Consider the following 18,165-nt stretch of genomic DNA (forward strand, 5'->3'; position numbering starts at 1 on the left):
ATCCACCTCCTTCTCTGCCCCGTCCCGCCTCTGATGCTGCCCTGCTCAGTGCTGTAACTGCTGGTGCTGAGGAGAATAATCCACCTCCTTCTCTGCCCCATCCCGCCTCTGATGCTGCCCTGCTCAGTGCTGTACATGCTGGTGCTGAGGAGAATAATCCGCCTCCTTCTCTGCCCCATCCTGCCTCTGATGCTGTCCTGCTCAGTGCTGTAACTGCTGGTGCTGAGGAGAATAATCCGAATCCTTCTCTGCCCCGTCCCTCCTCTGATGCTGCCCTGCTCAGTGCTGTACATGCTGGTGCTGAGGAGAAAAATCCGCCTCTTCTCTGCCCCGTCCCGCCTCTGATGCTGCCCTGCTCAGTGCTGTAACTGCTGGTGCTGAGGAGTATAATCCGCCTCCTTCGTTGCCCCATCCCGCCTCTGATGCTGTCCTGCTCAGTGCTGTAACTGCTGGTGCTGAGGAGAATAATCCGAATCCTTCTCTGCCCTGTCCCTCCTCTGATGCTGCCCTGCTCAGTGCTGTACATGCTGGTGCTGAGGAGAAAAATCTGCCTCTTCTCTGCCCCGTCCTGCCTCTGTTGCTGCCCTGCTCAGTGCTGTAACTGCTGGTGCTGAGGAGAATAATCCACCTCCTTCTCTGCCCCGTCCCACCTCTGATGCTGCCCTGCTCAGTGCTGTAACTGCTGGTGCTGAGGAGAATAATCCACCTCTTCTCTGCCCCGTCCTGCCTCTGTTGCTGCCCTGCTCAGTGCTGTAACTGCTGGTGCTGAGGAGAATAATCCACCTCCTTCTCTGCCCCGTCCCACCTCTGATGCTGCCCTGCTCAGTGCTGTACATGCTGGTGCTGAGGACAATAATCCGCCTCATTCTCTGCCCTGTCCCGCCTCTGATGCTGCCCTGCTCAGTGCTGTAACTGCTGGTGCTGAGGAGAATAATCCGCCACCTTCTCTGCCCTGTCCTGCCTCTGATGCTTCCCTGCTCAGTGCTGTAACTGCTAATGCTGAGAATAATCCGCCTCCTACTCTGCCCCGTCCTGCCTCTGATGCTGCCCTGCTCAGTGCTGTAACTGCTGGTGCTGAGGAGAATAATCTGCCTCCTTCTCGGCCCTGTCCCGCCTCTGATGCTGCCCTGCTCAGTGCTGTAACTGCTGGTGCTGAGGAGAATAATCCTCCTCCTTCTCTGCCCCGTCACACCTCTGATGTTGCCCTGCTCAGTGCTGTAACTGCTGGTGCTGAGGAGAATAATCCACCTCCTTCTCTGCCCCATCCCGCCTCTGATGCTGCCCTGCTCAGTGCTGTACATGCTGGTGCTGAGGAGAATAATCCGCCTCCTTTTCTGCCCGTCCCGCCTCTGATGCTGCCCTGCTCTGTGCTGTAACTGCTGGTGATGAGGAGAATAATCCACCTCCTTCTCTACCCCATCCCTCCTCTGATGCTGCCCTGCTCAGTGCTGTACATGCTGGTGCTGAGGAGAATAATCCGCCTCCTTCTCTGCCCCGTCCTGCCTCTAATGGTGCCCTGCTCAATGCTGTAACTACTGGTGCTGAGAATAATCTGCCTCCTTCTCTGCCCCATCCTGCCCCTGATGCTGCCCTGCTCAGTGCTGTAACTGCTGGTGCTGAGGAGAATAATCTGCCTACTTCTCTGCCCCGTCCCACCTCTGATGCTGCTCTGCTCAGTGCTGTAACTGCTGGTGCTGAGGAGAATAATCCTCCTCCTTCTCTGCCCCGTCCTGCCTCTGATGCTGCCCTGCATTGTGCTGTAACTGCAGGTGCTGAGGACAATAATCCGCCTCATTCTCTGCTGGTCCTGTCTATGCTGCTGCTCTGTTCAATGCTGTAACTGCTGGTGCTGAGGAGAATAATCCGCCTACTTCTCTGCCCCGTCCCACCTCTGATGCTGCTCTGCTCAGCGCTGTAACTGCTGGTGCTGAGGAGAATAATCCGACTCCTCATCTGCTCCGTCCCGCCTCTGATGCTGCCCTGCTCAGTGCAGTAACTGCTGGTGCTGAGGAGAATAATCTGCCTACTTCTCTGCCCCATCCTGCCTCTGATGCTGCCCTGCTCAGTGCTGTAACTGCTGGTGCTGAGGAGAATAATCCGCCTCCTTCTCTGCCACGTCCCACCTCTGATGCTGCCCTGCTCAGTGCTGTAAATGCTGGTACTGAGGACAATAAACTGCCTCATTCTCTGCTGGTCCTGTCTATGCTGCTGCCCTGCTCAGTGCTGTAACTGCTGGTTTTGAGGAGAATATTCAACCTCCTTCTCTGCCCCGTCCCGCCTCTGATGTTGCCCTGCTCAGTGCTGTAACTGCTGGTGATGAGGAGAATAATCCGCCTCCTTCTCTGCCCCATCCCACCTCTGATACTGCCCTGCTCAGTGCTGTAACTGCTGGTGCTGAGGAGAATAATCTGCCTCCTTCTCTGCCCCGTCCCACCTCTGATGCTGCCCTGCTCAGTGCTGTAACTGCTGGTGCTGAGGAGAATAATCCGCCTCCTTCTCTGCCCCGTCCCACCTCTGATGCTGTCCTGCTCAGTGCTGTAACTGCTGGTGATGAGGAGAATAATCCGCCTCCTTCTCTGCCCCATCCCACCTCTGATACTGCCCTGCTCAGTGCTGTAACTGCTGGTGCTGAGGAGAATAATCCGCCTCCTTCTCTGCCCCGTCCCACCTCTGATGCTGCCCTGCTCAGTGCTGTAACGGCTGGTGCTGAGGAGAATAATCCGCCTCCTTCTCTGCCCCGTCCCGCCTCTGATGCTGCCCTGCTCAGTGCTGTAACTGCTGGTGATGAGAATAATCCGCCTCCTTCTCTGCCCCATCCCGCCTCTGATGCTGCCCTGCTCAGTGCTGTAACTGCTGGTGATGAGGAGAATAATCCGCCTCCTTCTCTGCCCCATCCCACCTCTGATACTGCCCTGCTCAGTGCTGTAACTGCTGGTGCTGAGGAGAATAATCCTCCTCCTTCTCTGCCCCGTCCTGCCTCTGATGCTGCCCTGCATTGTGCTGTAACTGCAGGTGCTGAGGACAATAATCCGCCTCATTCTCTGCTGGTCCTGTCTATGCTGCTGCTCTGTTCAATGCTGTAACTGCTGGTGCTGAGGAGAATAATCCGCCTACTTCTCTGCCCCGTCCCACCTCTGATACTGCCCTGCTCAGTGCTGTAACTGCTGGTGCTGAGGAGAATAATCCTCCTCCTTCTCTGCCCCGTCCTGCCTCTGATGCTGCCCTGCATTGTGCTGTAACTGCAGGTGCTGAGGACAATAATCCGCCTCCTTCTCTGCCCCGTCCCACCTCTGATGCTGCCCTGCTCAGTGCTGTAACGGCTGGTGCTGAGGAGAATAATCCGCCTCCTTCTCTGCCCCGTCCCGCCTCTGATGCTGCCCTGCTCAGTGCTGTAACTGCTGGTGATGAGAATAATCCGCCTCCTTCTCTGCCCCATCCCGCCTCTGATGCTGCCCTGCTCAGTGCTGTAACTGCTGGTGATGAGGAGAATAATCCGCCTCCTTCTCTGCCCCATCCCACCTCTGATACTGCCCTGCTCAGTGCTGTAACTGCTGGTGCTGAGGAGAATAATCCTCCTCCTTCTCTGCCCCGTCCTGCCTCTGATGCTGCCCTGCATTGTGCTGTAACTGCAGGTGCTGAGGACAATAATCCGCCTCATTCTCTGCTGGTCCTGTCTATGCTGCTGCTCTGTTCAATGCTGTAACTGCTGGTGCTGAGGAGAATAATCCGCCTCATTCTCTGCACCATCCCGTCTCTGATGCTGCCCTGCTCAGTGCTGTACATGCTGGTGCTGAGGAGAATAATCTGACTCCTCATCTGCCCCGTCCCGCCTCTGATGATGCCCTGCTCAGTGCTGTTAATGCTGGGACGACAGGCCAGGCTCTGCCTGCTGTATGTTACATATGTAAGGTTTGCAGGGACTGAATGACTCTATTCCAAAGGGTCCTAGGTCTCCTTGCTTAGCTTTCGCTCTCCTTAGGGCTCCTCCTTTGAGGTAAAAAGGTGAAGATTTTTGCACAACACTTAAGGTCACTGGGAGAGCTGTCAGTGCCATTTACTCAGCAGATAAGCAGTTACTGACTATCAAGCTACCCTTTAATGCATTTAAGAGTCAAAGGGCTAGATGCATCCTCGCTTGGAAAGTGATAAAATGGAGAGTGAAAAAGTGCCAGCAAATCAGGTACTAACTACCATGTCACAGGCGGTGTTTGAAAAATGAAAGTAAGGAGCTGATTGGCTGGAACTTTTTCCCTCTCCATTTTATCACTTTCCAAGCGAGGATGCATCTGGCCCAGCAATTTATCTCTCCTTTCCTCCTATTGGGTTCAGCAATGTTTAGTGCAAGTGACAGATTAACCTCTGATAATTGAGACACTAACCTCTCCTGACTGAAAATAGGTTGGTTAAGTACTTATATCTGAAATATATATATATATATATATATATATATAAATAGAAGGCAAATACCACTGACTCATCACAAAATCACCTGAACCATGAGGCTGGACTTCCTTCCTTGCCAGTGGCAGTTGCAGAGCAGTCCATTATTCAAATAGGGGAGCCACACCCAGCGATGTTTGACAGTGTTTAGGGGTGACAGTTGATGTGGCTCCCCTATTTGAATAATGGACTGCTCTGCAACTGCCACTGGCAAGGAAGTCCCGGAACAGAGCATTGTGTCCTCCCCCTCCACGACTTGGTATTGCCGGTACCATGTATTCTTTATAGCCCCGGCTGGGTGGGCTGTCTTAACTCTCCTCTGGCTGTGAGGGGTGTGCATGCCAAATTGATTTCTCACAAATATTTAAAATGCCCGCTCTAATATATATTGTAAATGCCTGCACCTCTTTTTACCATATCCTATGAATGTGCGCTATACATCGCAAAACACTGCATCCCATAAGAGAAAACAATACACCCACACATTGTCTGAGTTCCAAAGCTCATTGATGTATATATTTGTTATTAAAAGGATATGGATTCAATATATATTACAAAGTACAGTATACCTATAGTTACATGGTTACACTCACACAGTAAGCAGTTAAAACATACAGTTACATACAATTACATACAGTTACAGGCGAGCGATACAATTACCATTCCCTCCAATGCATCTTATGTCTCTCTCTCTCTCTGTAAATAAATACAGGAACTGAACTGGCAGCAAGTCCATCATCCTCTGAGACCAAAAAGCAAGTGAGCTCCTGTGTGATCAATGTGTTATCTAGTTTCTGGGGGAGGGGTTCACGATGAGTCACCAGTCGCTTTGTATATGGTAATCAGGATCAGCCTTGAAGACATCCAAAGGGCTGTCTGAGTTTCCTGTCCACTGTCCTAATAAGAGTGATTTTAGCTTTTATACATTTAATCATAATTCCGTGTTGCAATGTCCCACAACTTCACAACAAGCATCAAATGAATCTACACATCAATCTGGTTGCTTCAATAGTAAACATGACCGGTCTATCTTGTTTTGTTCAAATAATACACATACATGACATTACTTCATTAGATAATATTAAATCATCATGATGTCTGGCGCTTGATATTATTATAATTATGTACTGCATAAAAATAAGTGTAGAATCCATCTCTGTGGCATGTCCGTGTAAATGCGTGTGTTACCATATATTGCTGTGCTCGCTGCTCGTATTTGCAAGTATAGCGACTTATATGTGTGTAGTTTGTATGTTCTCTTTATGTAATATTTTTTACTTCGACAGTCCACCCTTTGGCAGCAATCAATAACTGCCATCAATTATTAACATAAGAAAAAAAAAATATTTCATACAATAATCGGTGACCTAGACACAAGTATGTATGGATTTCGCAAATCAGACACTTGACTATATTTGGGGAAGACAGGGAGGAGGACAAGACATCCTCTATATGCACTTGGCGGTCACGGGACCACTGGTTGGGTGTGGGACAACATTCAACCTATAGAGTATACTGGGACATTGCTTTGGCCTTTAATGTCTGATTTGCGACGAACATTTCACACATACATGTACCTACGTCTTTGTACACTGATGTTTGGATTCGATTGAGGTTCTGCTGGGTAGATGAAGTAGACACAAACAAATCGTGACAGTGACATATACAATTTTCATGATCTACATATTCCTTTCATTTTCTGAACATTGTTTCCATTTCTGGAACGTATGCTAGGTCTGTTTAATCATTGAACAAGGGTTATAAGTAGTGTCCTTCCTAAATAACATAAACCTTTGGAGTTCGGGGAGAGCCACTCATAAACCTTTCTTCCACATATATTAATGAGCTCTTTATCTGCAATGTGTGAATAGCCATTGTCTGATTTGTTCCTGATTACCTCTGAACTCCATAACTACTAGACCTTTGATTTTTCTCTGATTTTAACAAACTGATCAGCTAATCCTGGGATCCTATAAGGAAATCACTCCTTCCTCCAGAAACCAGTTCCAGTCCCACACTCGACTCCTCATATAAAAAAAACCTCGCAAAAATAGAATATCCTGAAAGAAAATGTTTGTCAGGTGGAAAGAGAGAAAAGAGAAATAGAACAAAACAACTCTTGTTCATAACAAATCAATTACAATGACTGGTCTTTCTGCAATCCTTTAGTACGCTCAGGTAGTGTTCAACAGTGCCGCCTCTCAGTCTTCACGGAACAGAGTCTCTGGTGATACAAGGTTCTCTTTGCCTTGCTGTTTGAACACACAGTTCACTTTGAACACACAGTTCACTTCGAACACACAGTTCACAAACTCGATGAATGTGAGCAATAAACTACTGTGTCACGAGTTGTCTCCGGGTCAGCGACCTTCTTGCAGTGGGACGAGTGGACCCAAATCTCTCTTTCGGCAACCTTTAGTGCTGTCAACAAAACTTGGTATGGTCCTTCCCACCTGTCTATTAGGCAACCTGAGCGTAAGGACAATCACACAGTCTCTTGGTTTACAATCAAGACAGTTAGCATTTGGCATACCAGCAATCAACAGTTTCAAGTTCTTTTGTCAAGTTCTCAAATGCTGGCTCATCTCAACAAGGTACTGTACTGTCACCTCATTGGTGTATTTCTGATCATTGTGCGGATCAATCATGACATGAGGTTGTCTTCCAAAAACAACCCAAAAAGAGAAACAAATACCAAAACATAAACAAATTTCGAAGAGGGTGATTCGTCGAGTGAAGATCTGGGAGTTGTTCCGAAGCTACATAATATCCTTGTGGCAGTATCTATATTCATAAGTATTCATTCAATCCTTCTCACCCCGTATTAAGGGTCTGTACATGATCCAACAAACATTTCCGAGCTCATCTTGACTAGGGGTATTACTAGGAATGAATACTTCTTATATGGTAACTGAAAGAAATACCCTGGGGTTACCTTGTCTCTGTCCGCTTTCCTACTGGCAAATACTAATGTGCGGACAGGTTTTTTCTCCATTTCTGACGTTACTTTCTTGATTTTTTTGTTTTATTTTTGGGTTTTACTATATATGTACACGAATGATACCATACTTACCTGTTCCACTGGTCTCACCCACTTCCCCACAGGCTACTGCTCTTCTTTTACCGGTTGGATACTCCTCTGGGTGCATGAGAAATGGCTGAAAACGATCAGGTCACCTTCTCCTCCTAAATAAAACTTCAACATTCATTAGTACATATATAGGTTACAGTCATATTTTTCATATTTTTATTATTTTCTGTAGTTTGTATGCTGGCCGTAACTGCTTCCACATCTACATAAGGCAGTGTACTTGCATTCTCTTTTTTTTTTACTTGCTTATTGTTGCTACAAGTTCAAACAGTTCTTATATTTCCATAGACAGGGCTGTCCCCGCCAGATCCACCAGAAGCCTCAAAAGTTTCTTTCCCCAAGCTGTCTGCCTGCTGAACTCCTGAACATTGACTGACTAGACGTACATGTAACTAACTTGTGTCCCTACGGTATACCTATCTGTGTAACTTTACTTGCCCCCCCCCCCCACACACACACACACCTGCTTACCTGTTACCTACTTGGCTGTTGTATAGCAAACCGAAGACAAATTCCTAGTATACGTAAGTATTCCTGACCAATAAAGCTGATTCTGATTCTGATTCTTGTCTTATATGACTTTGGTGAGACATACCACCTGCAATACCTTAGGATCAAACTCACCAACCCCTCTTGCTGTCACAGGTTTAAACAATTTGTATGTCTGACCCTTTGTTTTCTGGATTTTATCAGACATATTCTTATCCTTAAGTTCTGCAATACCTCTGGTTCAAAGCTGCCCACCCTAGGGAATGGTACCCTATCTTTGTCAGTCATACATAACCATTCATTGCATAAAACTTCTGTGTGTGAACCATCACTTAGACCACTTCAGATTTTTCACACATGACCTTCTCAGTCCTAACTCTTCTGCCTGAACCCTGGCTACCATACGTCCCTTAGTTGAGCAACTGGCTCCCATAATTTGTGGGTCTTGCCTTCTCGGCTATTCCCACAAATACCAAAACACTCAATATAAGGCGACGGTGAAAGTTCTCCGAGCGCTTTCACCCACTCTTGCCCACGCTGGCCAGTACTACCATACACTGTTGATAGCGAAGGCAATGTACCCAACTTAGGGCTCCTATCAGACCTTACAACACCGTAATTTCTTTCGGTGGAAGTTCTGTTTGGAATATTTTCCTGAGAGAGGCAGCGAAAAATTCGTTTTTGGTATCTTTCAACTGGAATTGTTTGCAGGGTGAAAAACAGAGAGATTAGATAACTATCCTTCACCCATTCCAGTGAAGCCCACCAGGGAGATTTCCCAATGTTGTCAAAGAAAAACCCCTTTGTCTATACAATCACGTCTGCGTATGCTCTTCCACAGCGCATATAACACAATAATATCACGTTGCACTGTGCAGAACAAACGGACATGTGATGCAATAGCACAGCTTATAGATACTAGTTATCTATATGCCCTACGATTGCTGTAGACCACTTAGCCTAGACCACTCCAGACCACTTTAGTTGTATGGGATACCACTTCAGACATCTTCAGACCACTTCAGTTCCTAATAACGCAGGGTAGCGAACCCTACGCCACCGGGCCTCTGCTAACCCAGTGTTACCACTTCAGACCACTTCAGACCACTTCAGATCACTTTAGACCACTTTAGTTCCTTAAGTTCAATATCCACTCACTCCTACGTTCGTTCGCTCACTCAAATACACTTTGATTTTTCTGTACAGAAAATATTAATTCATTCAGATAGGCAGCTTTACCCCCATAGGCAATACAGTTTTAAACTAAATTTAGAGTAACCTGCTTTTGAAATCTGATAGTTTTGTGCTATTGTATTAAATGTCTCCCACCTTTGAACTAAACAACACTATTGTGTAATTTGTACTTAGCGCCCACTTTCTTATGCACTTTGCGTAAACACGCGACCGTGCGTGTCTCTTACGCTGCGTGCGCAGTCCTTTACTTTGTCTGAGACACATGAACAAAACCCTGTGTCTGCAATAAAACAAATCCCAAAACTTCTATAAATGTGAGCAATACTAACTATAATCGCTCACTTAACACAACACACAGTTTCTTTCTGTATACATTTTTACAACCAGGCCAGACTGCGTTTGTGCTTTAAAACATTTATTTTAGTTTTAACTATATAGCAACAAATGTATTCGGTTTCACACAGATCTATAATGACTCTAGCAATGATCAATAATTTAAATGATATGATTCAGATTGGATAGCTATCCTGCAGAACATACACTGATATAAACACACACATAATTATAATAATATTATATATAATATATATATATTTTTATATATATATATATATATATATATATATATACCACTTGACTCTCATAGAACCCCCACACAGTACACACCTACTGAATTAATGCATTTCCTTCAAAGTCTCTAATTTGCATATCAACAGAGGTTCATATGCCTGTTCAAGAGGGTAGTGGGACAGGTTAATTAACATTTCAATGGCTATCCTAAACTAGCAAGCAGATTTAACTAAATCCTGGAGGTAAAAGAAAAAAAACTTTTTTTTAATCTGTGTGTAATTCTTACATCAAGTATTCATCTATTAACTCTCACTAGGTCCAGCTGAAACTATTTGTAATTGACTATGGTATGGGTTAAATAAATGCATTGGTAACTCATAAATGGTGTTTGATGTGACCAAGGAAAGCTGATTATTCTGAGCAGTGAAAATCAGCCATTTAGAAAATGACCTTCCCAAAATGGCCGCTGATCCACCCCCTTCCACATCCATGAGGGTTACACAAAATGGTGGACAGGCCAAGTGGTTAGTCCAAAATGGAGGACAGACCATGCGGCTTCCTTTGTCACAAAGAAATCACACACCATACAAGCACCTGAATTTATTTTAGGCCTGAGTTAAAAAAAAACTATATCAAGGCTATGAAAGTAACTTTTAAACCTGCTTAACAGATAAACAATCCAATCTGAATCAAACACAATATGACTTATTTGAACCTTGTTTTGCAACAATAAAAATACATTTTAGCATTTTAAATATTATGAGAAATGCATTGTCCCTTGAAATTTCATATCATTGGCTTACTGATACCACAACAATACACGTGGATGTTATTTTCATCAGCTTCGCGATGCGTCCATCGGAGCCGGTCAATTACAGCCGCGTTTGTAATGTACAGTGCATCATTAAGACCCTGATATCCCGTAAGAGCCCCCATCTGTGTATGCCAAATTGATTTCTCACAAATATTTAAAATGCCCGCTCTAATATATATTGTAAACGCCTGCACCTCTTATTACCATATCCCATGAATGTGCGCTATACATCGCAAAACACTGCATCCCATAAGAGAAAACAATACACCCACACATTATCTGAGTTCCAAAGCTCATTGATGTATATATTTGTTATTAAAAGGATATGGATTCAATATATATTACAAAGTACAGTATACCTATAGTTACATAGTTACACTCACACAGTAAGCAGTTAAAACATACAGTTACATACAATTACATACAGTTACAGGCCAGCGATACAATTACCATTCCCTCCAATGCATCTTATGTCTCTCTCTCTCTGTAAATAAATACAGGAACTGAACTGGCAGCAAGTCCATCATCCTCTGAGACCAAAAAGCAAGTGAGCTCCTGTGTGACCAATGTGTTATCTAGTTTCTGGGGGATGGGTTCACGATGAGTCACCAGTCGCTTTGTATATGGTAATCAGGATCAGCCTTGAAGACATCCAAAGGGCTGTCCTGAGTTTCCTGTCTACTGTCCTAATAAGAGTGATTTTAGCTTTTATACATTTAATCATAATTCCGTGTTGCAATGTCCCACAACTTCACAACAAGCATCAAATTAATCTACACATCAATCTGGTTGCTACAATAGTAAACATGACCGGTCTATCTTGTTTCGTTCAAATAATACACATACATGACATTACTTCATTAGATTATTTTAAATCATCATGATGTCTGGCGCTTGATATTATTATAATTATGTACTGCATAAAAATAAGTGTCGAATCCATCTCTGTGGCATGTCCGTGTAAATGCGTGTGTTACCATATATTACTGTGCTCGCTGCGCGTATTTGCAAGTATAGCGACTTATATGTGTGTAGTTTGTATGTTCTCTTTATGTAATATTTTTGACTTCGACAGGGGGGAATTCCCAATAATCATCTCACCCCATTTAAACCCTTTGTGGGTGGAATTTTGAAAAATCCCTTCTTAGTGGATGCCTACAGTACGTCACAAAAGCAAGCTACTGTCCAAATGTCAAAGGTAAGTAATTTTCAGCACTTAATATATGGGAAATATTTATTATTTTATGTATTTATTAACAGTTTCTTTTATAGTGCAGCAAACTCCGTTCCGCTTTACAATTGGACACAATGATAAAACAAAACAGGGTAATAAACAAACAGTCATAGGCCCTGCTCGCAAGCTTACAATCTATAGGGAAAAAGACATGGATACACAATGATAGGTGCTATCTATTGAATATCTGTCCACCAGATTGCAAAGGTTCTAGGTGGGCTGCATGATATCACATCACAGCAATGATTTTCCATGGTCAGAAAGAAGGGAAAGTGAAGAAAATAAGAATTTACTCACCGGTAATTCTATTTCTCGTAGTCCATAGTGGATGCTGGGGACTCCGTAAGGACCATGGGGGAATAGACGGGCTCCGCAGGAGACTGGGCACTCTAAAGAAAGATTAGGAACTATCTGGTGTGCACTGGCTCCTCCCTCTATGCCCCTCCTCCAGACCTCAGTTAGAATCTGTGCCCGGCCAGAGCTGGGTGCTCCTAGTGGGCTCTCCTGAGCCTGCTAGTAAAAGAAAGTATTTGTTAGGTTTTTTATTTTCAGTGAGCTTCTGCTGGCAACAGACTCACTGCTACGAGGGACTGAGGGGAGAGAAGCAAACCTACCTGTCTACAGCTAGGTTGCGCTTCTTAGGCTACTGGACACCATTAGCTCCAGAGGGTTCGAACACAGGCATCTGTCCTCGATCGTTCGTTCCCGGAGCCGCGCCGCCGTCCCCCTCGCAGAGCCAGAAGAACAGAAGCTTGAAGACGGCGAAAACGGCGGCTGAAGACTCCTGTCTTCATTTAAGGTAGCGCACAGCACCGCAGCTGTGCGCCATTGCTCCCAGCACACTTTCACACTCCGGTCACTGTAGGGTGCAGGGCGCTGGGGGGGGGGGGAGCGCCCTGGGCAGCAATTGAAGTACCTTTTTGGCATAACATAAATATATACAGTCAGGCACTATATATATGTAAAAAACCCCGCCATTTTTTTCACACAGAAGCGGGACAGAAGCCCGCCGCTGAGGGGGCGGGGCCTTCTATCTCAGCACACCAGCGCCATTTTCTCTTCACAGCTCCACTGGAAGGACGCTCCCCAGGCTCTCCCCTGCAGTATCCAGGTACAAGAAGGGTAAAAAAGAGAGAGGGGGCACATAAATTTAGGCGCAAAAGACATAAAATCGGCAGCTATTGGGTAATCACTTATTATAGTGAATATCCCTGGGTTATATAGTGCTGTGGTGTGTGCTGGGATACTCTCTCTCTGTCTCCCCAAAGGCCTTTGTGGGGTCCTGTCCTCAGTAAGAGCATTCCCTGTGTGTGTGCTGTGTGTCGGTACGGCTGTGTCGACATGTTTGATGAGGAGGGTTACGTGGAGGCGGAGCAAGTGCAGATAAATGTGGTGTCCCCGCCGTCGGGGCCGACACCTGATTGGATTGATATGTGGAAGGTCTTAAATGATAATGTGTGGACTGTACAGTGGGGATATAATCGGATAGGAAAGCTTATGAAGGTTGAGTGAGCGGTTCTGTAGTGTGATAAGCTAGCCTGAAGAGGTGAGTTTTCAGGGAACGTTTGAATGTTTGGAGACTAGGGGAGAGTCTTATTGTGCGTGGTAGGGCGTTCCACAGAGTGGGTGCAGCCACAAGAAAGTCCTGCAATCGTGTATGGGAGCAAGTAATGAGTGTGGATGAGAGACGTAGATCTTGTGAAGAGCGGAGAGGTTGGGTTGGGAGATATTTTGAGATGAGCGAAGAGATGTACATTGGTGTAGTATGGTTAATAGTCTTGTGTGTGAATAAAAGTATTTTATATTGAATACGGTAGAATACAGGTAACCAATGGAGTGTCTAACAGAGTGGATCTGCAGACGGTGAACGTCTACCAAGGGAGATTAGCCTCGCAGCTGCATTCAGAAAGGATTATAGTGGAGAGTCTCTTTTTGGTAAGACCAGTAAGAAGACTATTGCAATAATCAATGCGGGGGATAATGAGAGCATGGATTAGAGTTTTTGCATTGTCTTGTGTAAGGTATGGTCGTATTTTGGATATGGTTTATAGATGCATGTAACATGATTTTGAGAAAGATTGAATGTGGGGAGCAAGGGACAGTTCTGAGTGAAGTATGACACCTAGGCAGCGAGCTTGTGGGGTAGGATTGATTGTTGAGTTCTCAACAGTGATAGAGATATCAGGTTGGTAACTACTGTTGGCTGGTGGAAATATAAGTAGCTCTGTTTTGGAAATATTAAGTTTGAGGTGGCGGAATGACCTCCAAGATGAAACAGCTGAAAGGCATTCAGTGACCCTGACCAATACAGATGGTGACAAATCTGGGGAGGATAGGTAGATTTGAGTATATTCTGCGTACAGATTATACTGAAATCCGAAAGAGCTGATTAGTTTACCAAGAGATGAGGTATAGACTGAGAAAAGCAGAGGACCTAAGACCGAGCCTTGTGGTACACCAACTGAAAGAGGTAGTGAAGAGGAGGTGGATTCAGAGAAGCACACACTGAAGGAGCAATTAGATAGGTAAGATAGGAACCAAGAGAGGACTGTGTCTTGAAGACCTAGGGACTGTAGTGTTCGTATGAGAAGAAAATGGTCAAAAGTGTCAAAAGCAGCAGAAAAATCTAGATGAATAAAAAGTGAGTAATGGCCTTTAGACTTCGCAGTGACCAGATCATTCCTTACTTTAGTCAGTGCTGTCTCTGTGGAGTGTTGGGAATGAAATCCTATCTGAAGTGGGTCAAATAAATTATGTGATTTAAGAAAGTGTGTGAGGCGAGTGTAGGCAAGTTTCTCAAGTAGCTTGGAGAGGCATGGGAGCTGAGAGATGGGCCGGTAGTTTGAGAGAATGTTAGGGTCAGAATTTTTTTTTTCAGAATGGGAGTAATCACTGCATGCTTGAACAGTGAAGGAAAGATACCAGTAGAGAGAGAGAGATTACAGATGTTAGTTAAGGTTGAGATGAGCACAGTAGACAGAGATTTACTTACTTGTGAGGGCATAGGCTCAAGAGCAGAGGTAGAAATATATACGTTCCTTTGTTCCTTCTGTTAAAAGCGATGGTAGGATTCTTTTTCCTCCCTCCTTATAAGGATCTTTCCAATGGGATCTCTTCCACATTTAGCATGAAATACGAAAACAGAAGACCCACATAGCATAATACGTTTTTTAATAACAGCAACACTTTATAAACCCAGACAACATATAATCCCTCTTTAAAATCCAAAAGCAACCAGGCTAAAATAATTACCAGATGTTAATTAAAAATAAGCAATCCTCAATCATACAAGATGACAACAGCACTTCCTGAGGCAATAACACTCAAAGATATTTGAGGGCAGCTGATACAATGGCAGGATTAAATCAATTACCAGAGCAAGGAAATAACTCGCAAAAAGTCAGTCCTTTAAAAGCAAAGAGAATCGTATGTCACCAGTCAGCGTTCCGGATCCATTCCCTGGACCTCTGCTCCCTCCTGGTAATACTGAATCTTTGACACTGCTGCTGCTCCCCCACCTTACCTTTGAATATGTATGTACATGTCTTAGGAATCTTGAAGAATACTCCTTTTAGTAATTTTTGGGTCTGGCTGCTGATATTTGCGCACACATGAGGGATTTACCTACTCTCTGAAATGTCCAAATGTCAAGTTCCTAGTCCTTATGGGTCAGGAGATTTTGTGATGAGTCAGTGGTATTTGCCTTATATATATATGAAGTCCTGTTGCTGACGGACGAAACGCGTTGGGAGTACCTGCAGACACCTCCTCTTGATGGACAGATAAGCCTAAAACAATTTTAAATCCTGTACGCATGCATTTCAGTCATTTTCATGGACAGATAAGCCTGATATAATTTTTATTCTGTACGCATGCTATACAGCTATTTTTATGTGTGTTTTTATGTGATTATGTTATTAAATTTTTTGTATTTTTAATATACATACTGCTCAGGCTGGAAATTTATATCCTGTGGGAATAAGCTAGTTCCCTAATTAGGCCTGTGAAACTAAACAAGTAACATAATACGTAACATAAACGGTACACACTATGTTAGTTTTCTTCTGTTTTATCCGCATGTTCTTAATCTACAAAAAGACTACTACTTGAGTCAAGTCTCTACCTACCAGATAAGTGTTTTAAATCGATCCTTATCATCCGTTTTTCTATACCTTCATTTTCCCTGACCCTAATAATCACACTCTTGGGCGCTTGTTTTCCCAATTCTTGCAATATATATATATATATATAGATTGCTTATTTGGCAGCATTACTAATTATATCTAAACATCTTGTTACAATTTCATGGCACATATTCTTTTTTCTTCCTTACTCATTCTGTGCAGTCAGCAAGCCATTACTGAGCCACTGAAGGCCTGGATGCATCCAATTTAGTTGCCGTCATGGACTACTTCAGAAACAGTAGATAGATTTTATCATTGCACTTCCTAATTAAGAAAAAGGCTCTATTACACAAACATTTTCTTGATTTGAATTCCAAAGGCAACATAACTTGAGAAGATCACCGGTGAAAGAAAATATTGATCTCTATGCTGTGCTACTCTTCGTGACCACAAGAACAGCAATTTAGTATGTGGTTTGGATGCTACTTTGAGAATGTAATGTGTCTTATAAGCCCTACAGGACATAGAAATCCATGAAACTCTATACTGTTATGTCTATTTCTAAGATGGCTTTCTAGAGTTGACTTCCACATGGAAAGCTCATGTGAACCCGATGATAATTGTGTCTAATTTAATGACATTTTTGCACTTCTTCCACAAATAATCCTTTTCACCTCTTGGTTCCTCAGACTGTATATAATTGGATTCAACATGGGAATCACTACTGAGTAGATGACAGAGACCACCTTGTCTTGTTGATCAAAGACACTGGAAGATGGGCGCAGATACATGAAGAAAAGGGTCCCATAGAAGATGGAGACACACGTGAGATGCGCGGAACATGTACTGAATGCTTTCTGACGGCCCTCTCCTGATTTAATCCGTAATATGGAAGAAACAATCAGAGTATATGAGATCATGACTGTCATAACAGAGAAAAAACCACAGGCACATGTGAAGAAAAGTCTTATAATAGTACACGGTAGAGTTCTAGAGCAGGACAATGGGAGCAAGGGTAGAACGTCACAGTAAAAGTGCTCTATGAGGTTTGATCCACAGTACTGGAGACTGAATACACAGCTGGTCTGCACTAATGACTGCATGAAGGCAATAGATAAAGACAGGAGAACCAGACTCAAGCATTTTTTATGGGTCATAATTAAGACATAATAGAGAGGATGGCAGATAGCGATATATCGGTCATAGGACATGCTGGAGAGCAGGAGAGCTTCTGTGCTTACTAACAACACAAAGAAGAAGAACTGAAGAGCACAACCAACAAATGAGATGGATTTTATCTTAGCTAGAAGGTCAAAGAGCATTTTAGGTGTTATCGCTGAGGAATAGCAGAGGTCAACCAGGGAGAGGTAGCTCAGGAGATAGTACATTGGAGTGTGGAGGGTGGACGTCTTATGGACTAAAGTTGCCATACCAAGATTGCCAACTATGGTCACCAAGTACACAAGCAAGAAGAATAGGAAGAGAAAGGGGACGAGTTGTTCATTGTCTGTTAAACCAGAAAACACAAAGACTCTCACTTGTGTGTTGTTTATTACATCCATTGTTTAACCTGAGGTGGTAAAAATTTTAAAATATCAATTTTACACCTCTAAATAAACCATAAAACACGGAACACAGAACATAAAGACAATAAATACGCAATAGTAGGGAAGTAAGCACAATGCAGATGTTTACTTATTTTGCCTTTTAAAGAAAACCCTTATTAAGCAGCAGAGAGAAAATACGGGTGTCATACGGTATGCCGGCGCTCGTGCTCCAGGCGCCCAGCATACCGGCGCCGGGAGCCCTACCGCCGGCATACCGACAGCGTGGAGAGTGCAAAGGAGCCACTAGCTGCTATTTTATTCTCCCTCCAGAGGGGTCGTGGACCCCCACGAGGGAGAATCGTTGTCGGTATGCCGGGTATCGGGATTCCGGCGCCGGTATACTGTGCGCCGGGATCCCGACATTCGGCATACAGAAGACCACCCGAAAATACAGTTGTTGACATCAGTCCTTGCCCAATCAGACATCTTCCAATCTAAACTGTCTACCACACCAACTGGGGATAATTTAATCTCAGAAGCCAAGTAACCTTCTGTATGTTGTTGGACTGAAAGATGAAACCTATGTAAATAAAGGGAGAACATATCAATGGCATACCGATAGTGACCTAGCTTGGAGTCAAACTCTTGCCCCTAGTGCTGTG

General features: G+C 44.2%; 1 pseudogene; it reads right to left on the bottom strand.

Moving 5' to 3' along the window:
* Nucleotides 1-16,587: 16,587 nt before the first annotated feature.
* Nucleotides 16,588-17,518, bottom strand: LOC134933944 (olfactory receptor 5G25-like; annotated as a pseudogene).
* Nucleotides 17,519-18,165: the final 647 nt, after the last annotated feature.

This window comes from Pseudophryne corroboree, chromosome 6 (genome assembly GCF_028390025.1).
Source record: "Pseudophryne corroboree isolate aPseCor3 chromosome 6, aPseCor3.hap2, whole genome shotgun sequence".
NCBI classification, from domain to species: Eukaryota; Metazoa; Chordata; class Amphibia; order Anura; family Myobatrachidae; genus Pseudophryne; species Pseudophryne corroboree.